Source organism: Nannospalax galili, unplaced genomic scaffold (genome assembly GCF_000622305.1).
Source record: "Nannospalax galili isolate Female #2095 unplaced genomic scaffold, S.galili_v1.0 scaffold415, whole genome shotgun sequence".
NCBI classification, from domain to species: Eukaryota; Metazoa; Chordata; class Mammalia; order Rodentia; family Spalacidae; genus Nannospalax; species Nannospalax galili.
The window spans coordinates 1,115,624-1,124,768 of NW_008337494.1; positions in this window are offsets into that span (position 1 = coordinate 1,115,624).

Genomic DNA, 9,145 nt, shown 5'->3' on the forward strand with positions numbered 1-9,145 from the left:
GAGGTTTGGGATAAAAGAACATTCATTCCCTGCTGGTGGATTGCAAACTCATGTAACCACTATGGAAAGCAGTATGGAGAACTCTTAAAAAACTACAAATGAACCTACCATTTGACCCAGTTATACCACTCCTTGGCATATACCCAAAGAACTCATCCTATTGCAGAGTCGCTGTACATCCATGTTTGTTGCTGCCTTTTTCACAATAGCTAAGAGATGGAAGCAACCTAAATGTCCCTCAGTTGATGAGTGGATAATGAAAATGTGGTTCATTTATATGATGGAGGTTTACTCAGCAGTAAAGAAAGATGAAATCATGAAATTTTCAGGTAAATGGATGGAACTAGAAACTGTTATACTAAGTGAAGTAACATAGACTCTGAAAAAAAAATCAACATATGTTTTTCCTCATATGTGGATCCTAGAACCAAACCCTGATAAGTGAGTATATATCCAGACATAACTTCAGGAACCAGGATAATGGAAAGGAAACAGGGAGGTAAGGGGAAAGAAACAATCTGAAGGAGAAGAACAGTAGGAAACAGGCCTTAATAAGGGAGATATGGATAAAAATTGGGTTAGTTTAAGGGAGGGGGGAAGGAAGGCTATACAAGGAACCTAGGGGATAAGGGGAAAGAAGGATCTCAAGAAAGGTAGGACCACAGGAGAAGGGTATTAAGGGAGATAGGGGGGAAATGGGAGCACCTTAAGTGGGAAAACCATGACGGAGGGGTTAGACAGTGCGAGAGATAAATAATGCCTAGCTAGTTTTGAAAACCAGAGGGAACCATATCCCTCCTACAACCTACTGACAAATTATACATAGCAGATCAAGAAACATATGTCTAGGTAAGTTTTATCTGAGAACATTTGGTCATTGCCCAAGATTTATCTATATGACACACAGTAATTAAAAGTACCAGACTGGTAGAACAACCTTCATGGATTTTTAACAGACGTTCTTTGAGGCCTATGCTAATTTGGTCAGAGGGACATAAAGAACAGTTTTTGTCCCTTGCCCTCATAGTTCCAGGGGACTATGAGCATCTCTCAAAATGTCCTGTAATGGTGGTGGGTCCCATGTCCTCTTGATCAAGGAGGCCGAGGAGACAGCACGAGATGAACTTGAACCAGTGTCCAGTCTACAAAGAGGAGGGTCAACACAGAGGAATCACTTCCTCCATGCTTCCAAGTGAAGCCAACCGTGGTCAAGCCGGACCTTTGATTTATCTTCACATAGGCAGAACTGGTAAAAGAAAGGAGCCAGGGGCTCCTCCAAAGCCCATGTGACCCCTGAGGAACATATCTTCAAATGACCTTAAGAGTAAATATAAATTGGTTTAGCAGGGCCAACTGTATGCCCTTAAACATTCAAAAGGAAAGTATAACCAAAGATTAAAGGGGTCAATATAATTTCTTAAGAGTCCATATGCATAGCTAAAGGCTACATAACAAGCAACAATGCCAGATAGGAGATACCTTCTGAGTTGTTGGCCAGGGTAAACAAAGGGACTCCCAAATAGTAACCCAGCATAGAACTGGGAAAATGAACAGCAGACCCCAATCTTATCTAAAGGAGTATTGACAACTGATTGCTGCTAGAAGAGGAACAGCTGACCCTCCTAAAACAAAGACCTCTAGATAGGCTGACTAGATTTAACAGAAGGGCAAGTAATGAGGATTGTCTGGGTGCCAACAACACAGCAGACACTAGCAGGGATATGAAAATATAAGAGCTCTAGTGGGGGCAGGGAGGCTATGGGAGGGTGCCATCTGGGAAGTGGGCATATAGTCGAATAAGATGGTTTGGGATGTTCTGTGAGATATACACACACACAAATAAAATCAACAAATTTTTTAATGTATTATATTTGAGGAGGAAGCATGGAAATTTATGTCATGCTAATTAGTAGAGGTGATAAACATTACCATTGAAATCTACCCGATGACTTCATAGACATACACAGGTGCCAAGGGTCCAAGTGCAACCAAGTATGACTAGTAATAATCAGGTGCATACAGATTAGAGATACATGTGCCAACATCTCAGTGTTAGTAGCAAAAACAATGAGTCTTTCTGCAAGGAACAATATATTCTAAAATGAAATGGAGATCTTTTTTAAAGGTTAAAAAACTCATTCAATTTTATGCCTTACAGGGCTTATACTGAATTCAATATTGTGTAACTGTATTAACTCAACTGTGAACCTAGAAACTTGCACCCACGTGTGAAAGAGATGTACTCTTGCTCTGGAGTGTGCTACTGAATATGTTAAACCTATAGTGAAATGTTTCCTCTAATCATGTAGTTATTAAAAATGAAAAAAAATGATTAAAAAAAATAATTAGTAGATGTGAAAAACATTACCATTAAAATCTACCTGATGACTTTATATCTATGCTTAGATGCCAAGGAGCTCAGAAAATAACCGACTGTGACTTGTAATAATCAGATATATAGAGATTAGAAACACATGTGCAAACATCATACTGTAGTTTATACTGAGTACAATATTATATAACTTCAATATTTTATAGCCAATTTTGAAAAAGATACATCTTAGCTCAGAAAATTGTTATTGAATATGTCAATGCTGCTGTAATGAAATGCTTCTTCTAAGTATGTGGTTATTAAATAAATAATTAACTGGAAAAAAATTTAACTTCATTCTTTCCTACTGTAATAAGTTGAACTGCACACCTTGACTAGGTATATTCAAGTCCTCAATTACCTCATATCTATGAAGGTGAATATCTAGCAACAGAGTCTTTGCAGATGTGATTAGTTAAGACTCTTGATATATGGTCATTCGATACCTAGGTGGGCCCTAAATTTAGTAATTAGTATACTATGATAGCAAGGAGAAGGATTTGGAATGAGAGACATGCACAGGAAGGAGGGTTGTAAGTCAAGGGAGACAAGAGATGAGAGTTGATGCCATCACAAGCCAAAGTGTCAGAAGCTACCAAAGTTGGAAGAAGCAAAAGATATTCTTCCCTCAAGCCTTCAGAAACAGTGTGGCCCTGCCAGCACTATGACTCCATGCTCTGTATTCTAGAACTTTCTGTAAGAGAATAAATTCTCATGTCTGAAGCCACTCAGTTTGTATTTCTTTATTATGGCAGCTCCAACAAACTAATATACTCTGTCTTATCTTTGATGGTCTGTTTGGTGTTTGTTTGTTGAGACAAGGCCTTATACTGTAGTCTCAGACTGGCCTCAAGTACACCATGCAGTCCAGGTTAGCTAGAACTCACGGTGATCTTCCAGCTTCCACCTCCTAAGTACTGATTACAGCCATAAGCCACCACATCGAGCTCATAATGTGTTTTTAAAATAGGTTTTTAGAGCCAGGCATGGTGGCGCATGCCTGTAGTCCCAGCACTTGGGAGGCAGAGGCAGGCAGATCTCTGTGAGTTCAAGGCCACCCTGGTCTACATAGTGAGTTCCAGGACAGCTGGGGCTACAGGGGGCCCCTGCTCCAAAAAAAAAAAAAAAAAAAAAAAAAAAAAAAAAAAAAAAAAAAAAAAAAGGTATTTAGGTCTCAGCTTCAGCGTTCCATCCTAACAAGCAAAAATTAGAATAAACTCCAAAATCAAAAGCTCCACTTGAATTCATAGGAAGAGCCCAAGGTAAATCCTGTCCCCCAAGATTGGAGACAGATAAATACAACTCACAAGCAGAAACTTGAGTGGGAACTGGGGCTGGGATACAAACCCTGGACTGTAATTGACTGATAACTGGAAATTTGGAAATGACCATTCTCAGAGTTAGGAATTCTAAAGTAATCCTATAGGGCCCCCACAGTATTGTGAGATTTACTGTCAGGAGTTCAACCAAGTTCCAACGGAGATATTAGAGTTTAAAAATCCTTTCCTTCTTCCAACATGAGTGTAGGCGAAGAACCAGGATAAACTAGCTAAGCAGTGCCTATTCTGGTAAGGATATTATCAGAATTCTACTTATCTTAGAGACATAGCCAACTCCCATCAATTCTAGGGTTCCATGTGAGAAAATGAAATCTCCCTTCTAGCCAGTCTGCCATTCTTAAGAAGGGAGAAAAAAGAAACCTGAAGGATGCTGTGAAGCTGACAGTCTGGAGCACAGGCTCACTAAGAGACTGTGGTGGTTTGAATGAGGAATGTCCCCCATAGGCTCAAGTATTTGAATATTTGGCTCCAGTTGGTGGTATTGCTCCCTGAGGTTTAAGAGGTGCAGCCTTACTGGAGGAAGCACATCACCGGGCAGGGAGGTGGGCTTTAGCCTTGCCCACTTCCAGCTTTTCTCCCTCTTCTTTTGCCTGCTTGAAAATATGAGTGCTCAGCTTTCTGCTCTGGCTGTCTCCTGCCATACCTCCCCCACCACGATGGACTCTTACCCCTCTGAAACCTCAGCCAAATAAACTCTTCCTTCTATAAACTGCCTTGATCATGGTGTTTTATCACAGCAAAGGAAAAGTAACTAATACATAAAATGAGACTTAATTGCAGAACTGTGTGATTTCCCCTTTCCACACATTAACCCTGAAACTCTTGAAGACTTATTTACAGCAGCTTCTTTTATTCAGCATACCATGTCCAGTTATGAAAAAATTTAAAAGCATATAAAACAGCAAAACAAACAGAAACATATCATCTGAGGAGATTAAAAAAAAGCATGAGAACCAGTATATTGTTCTAACCAGGAACTTAACGCAATTATAATTTTGATGGACAATGTATGCAGAGAGATGAAAATCCTCTGAAAGAACCATAATTCTTTATGCTGTATCAAACACACTGCCACAGAAATGAAAAATACCTTTCGCAGGATTATTAGCAGATGAGGGAGGCTGAAGTAAGTGTCTCTTGAGCCCAAGGACACACCAATGGAAATGTCAAAAACTAAAAAATGGAAGGTAAAAACAGGAAAGAAATTGAGTCAGGACAGAGAGTGCAAAGACTCCGGTTGAGGCAACCAGGAAAATACAATATATGCATAATGCGACTACCAGAAGGAGAAGAAAGAGAGAAAGAAGCAGAAGTATTTGATAGGGTAATGTCTGAGAATTTCCTCTAAATTAATGCCAGACACCAAGACACAGATCCAGGAATATTAAGCAGGATTATTTCTTCTTTTAAAAAAGTGGGGTGGGGAAACTCAAGCATATCATTTTCAAAGTGCAGGAAAATCAAATGATGCATCTTTTCTTGGGGAAAAAAGCAGAGCTTTAAAATATCCATGGAGCCTTGGAGTTTAGCACCCACATTTAAAAAAAAAAAAAACCATGTGTGTTTACATGCACTTAGAACCCCAGCACCGGTGGTAAGAGAAAAGCTGGTCCTGGAGCCCACAGGGCAGCCAGCCTAATGGAAATAGCTCCAACTCAATGAGAGACCCTGTCTCAAAAAATAAGGTAAAGAAATGATTGAGGAAGACATCACAGTGTCAACCTCCGGCCTCCATGCAAGCCACTAGAAGAGTGTATCTTCACATATTTGTGCACACATAGAAAAAAATTAAAAGAAAATGAAGAAAAAAGAAAGAAGGAAGAGAGAGAAAGGCAGGAAGGAAGAGAGAGGAAAGAAAGAAAGAAAGAAAGAAAGAAAGAAAGAAAGAAAGAAAGAAAGAAAGAGAAAGAAAAGAGAATGAAAGAGAAAACCAACTTCCCCTCAGGAACTATACAGAAGAAAGTAAAATATGTATGTTGAGAGGACAGAAAATATAAAAAACTAAAATTCTATACCCTACAAAATAATCCTTCAAAAATGAAGAAAAATAAAGATATTCTCAGACTAACAAAAATTGAGGGAATTTGTTGCTTATAGACTTAAGAGAATTCTCTTTGCTTATAGACTTAAGAGAATTCTCAAAAAAAATTCTGTCTCAAAATCAAAACAAACAAAAATACTCCTCAAACAAAGAACAAATACTTTTATTCAAAAAATACACTGAGACTAGCATAGTACCTGGCACATGACAGGTACTACATTACCAATTATAGAATGACTGGATTAGAGAGCTATAGAGATAAAGTGTCTTCGTAATACTGACAGACTACAAATGTAGATGAAGTTTTGGGTCTGCATCCTCACAGACATTTTCTGTAAATATACAATCACATAGATGTACCTGCTTAAGTATATATAAAAACACACAATTTTTCTTTCTTTTCCTTCTTTCCTTTTTAAAAAAATTATTTATTTAATAATCACATACTTAGAAGAAACATTTCATTACATCAGCATTGACATATTCAATAACTCATACTCACAGAGATCCACCTGCCTCTGCCTCCTGAGTGCTGGGATCAAAGGTATATGTCACCATACCCAGTCTCAAAGCACAAGGTTTTAAAACTAAAACAGTTAAGATCATTCAAAAAAAAATCTTAAGAGAGAAGAAAATATTACGGGTCACAAACCCAAAGCCATACAAGGAAAAGAAGAAAACCTATAAAGTAAAATAAAAGCTCTTGTGTTTCTTACTGTATTCTCAACAATCAGAGCTTTCCACCTGACTGCCGGCTCAAGTCCTGTCCTTACGTCAGTCCTTCCAATCCTGTGACTTCTCAACACATTTGGAATAACATCCAATGTCTTGCCTGTGGCCTTCTGGGCACAACATGGCCTGTGGCTCCTCTCAGACCTGCCACCTCTGAATACTCTGATCTGATCTCTGCAGCCTTCAGGTGTTCAAGTGCAAAAATGTGTGCCCTCATGTCCTATACACTAGCTGCTTTCTGTCTGAAAAGTTCTCCCAGTTATCCCCAAGAATCCTTTTCACTTCACACAGTTTTTCTGCTGAAGAGAGACCATCCCTGGTCATCTAACCTAAAGGATGAATTTCATATGGCCTTTTAATCTCTTTATCTTGTTTCCTAGCACTGCCTGCGGGCTCTGTATCACACATATGCTCATGTCTTTGCGTAGTTAGTGACAGCCTCATCACCACGTCAGCTCACTGGAACTTTTTTTACTGTTGTGTCCCAGTACCTGCAGCAGTCCCTGATATATAATAAACTATCAGCAAAGATTCATAGAATTTATGAATTAATTAGTGAACAGTTAAGTTTTGAGTTGAAGCCTGGGCAAAATTAGAATTTTATGAAAGGTCAAGAATTATCACCAGAATGATAAAAATATAAATACAACAGCAAGTACTCTTTGATTTTCCATATGTCAGGCAGTACATGCAGGGCTTAATATTTTACCTTAATCAATTCTCAAAATGACTCTAGCAGATTATAATAATTACCCATTTACTAAACTGAACTTTAAAAGTTTAAGTGGGTTAATTATAGACAATGGGAAGGTCTCAGAATTTATCCATAATTCCTACAAATCAACAATAATTCCAGGTGAAAAATAAGAAAAGATATGAAAAGAGAGCTAATAAAAATGAATCTATAAATAGCCACATGGAAAATAAAGTGTTGCTCCTGTTTCTAACCCAAACAAGGAGAAGGATGAGGAGGAAGTACAGGAGGAAGAAGGTAGGAGGAGGAGGAGAAGAAGGAGGAAGAAGAGAAGGAGGAGGAGGAGGAGGAGGAGGAGGAGATCAAACCACATGAAATATCACTTATCCATAATATTGTCAAGCACTTTTTTGTGTGTGTTTTGGAAACAGGGTCCCCCTGGCTACCTGGAGACAGCTGTCCCAGCTGGCCTGGAATTAACTATGTTGATCAGGCTAGACTTGATCTCACAGATATCTACCTGCTTCTGCTTCCTGGGTATGAATTACAGGTGTGCACTACCATGTCTGCCTCAATACTGGCAAACTTTTAATGCTCATTTATATCAAACATTCATAGCAGTGTAGGAAAACAGGCTTTCTCATATCTTGCCTGCAGGTGTATACTTAGGTTCATTAAAAAGCAAGTGAGCAAGCTATTGAAATTCTAAATGCCTGTATGTTGTGACCATCGCATCTACATCTGCCCTAGAGACGCTCTCGCAAGTGTGTGCCAAAGGAGGAAAGCACAGCTATGTTTATTGCAGCATTGTTTGCCTTGGTGAAAACCTGTAAACAGTATTAATGTCCATAGTAGGCAAGTTATTAAGTATCTGGGAGTGAGCTTGTCTTGGTCCATTTATACTGCTGCAGAACAGGGAGTAATCTGTAAATAATGGAAATTTATTTCTCACAGTTCTGAAATCTAAAAAGTCCAAAATGAAGACAGGCACCAACAGATTTGGTATCTGCCGAGGGATGCTCTCTGCTTCCAAAATCGTGTCTCATCCTGCATCCTCCAGAGGAGACAAAGCCATTAAAGGGCAAATGGGAAAGGACTAAGTGCCTTCCTTCCAGCCCTTTATAATACTTACATTTTCCTTTTTAAAAAGGACTCAAGACTATCGTTAAAAGAAAGGACAGCCAGGGAAGAAGATAGAGGTGGAATTAAAGGTATAATATAGTCAATCTGGTTGGAAGGATAAACTTAGTAGAAACAGAGAATGTTCATTTGAAGTTGATGAATTCAAGCATTGAATGATATCAATATGACCTCCCATTTGTCTGGACAGCCACAGGTTGAATGTGCCAGGGAGAAAAGTCAAGGTCTTTGCCAAATACATTAAGCAAAGTTTCACTTCCATCCAATTTTCAGCCAATTCTATACAATCAAAAAGTATATGTGGAATTTATTTTTTGAAATGAAAGAATGATATGATTTGTTTGGTTGGGTTTGGTCCATTAAATTTCTACAAATTCTGGCAAATTCTTTGTCAATGAAATAAACAGTGATTGTTCCTTTGTCTCTACAAATAGAAAGAATTAGTGTGGGGGGGGCAGTATCTTTAATTCCTGCTTCTCACCTCTCAGGTGCTTCTGTCAAGCATACGGCTCGATACTCATTGCTATTGCTCAAGTCCATCACTAGAACAAAAAATCTAATTGTACACAGAACCTTCTGGGTCCCACTCAAAATGGTTCAGAACTTCTGGAAATTGAGCCCTGCAATCTTTATTTTTAGAAGTCTCCCAAGTGATACTTTTCTGGTCAATAGTTGTCCACATCTGGAAACCTATCCACCATATGTATTTTGACCTTTTGGGACTTTAGAAAGAAGCACCCCCAACTAACAGAGAAACAAATGTTAGCAACTAAAAAGGATTTCCATTTCCGAATCAGTAAGTGATCCTCAGGCATGATACACAAGAC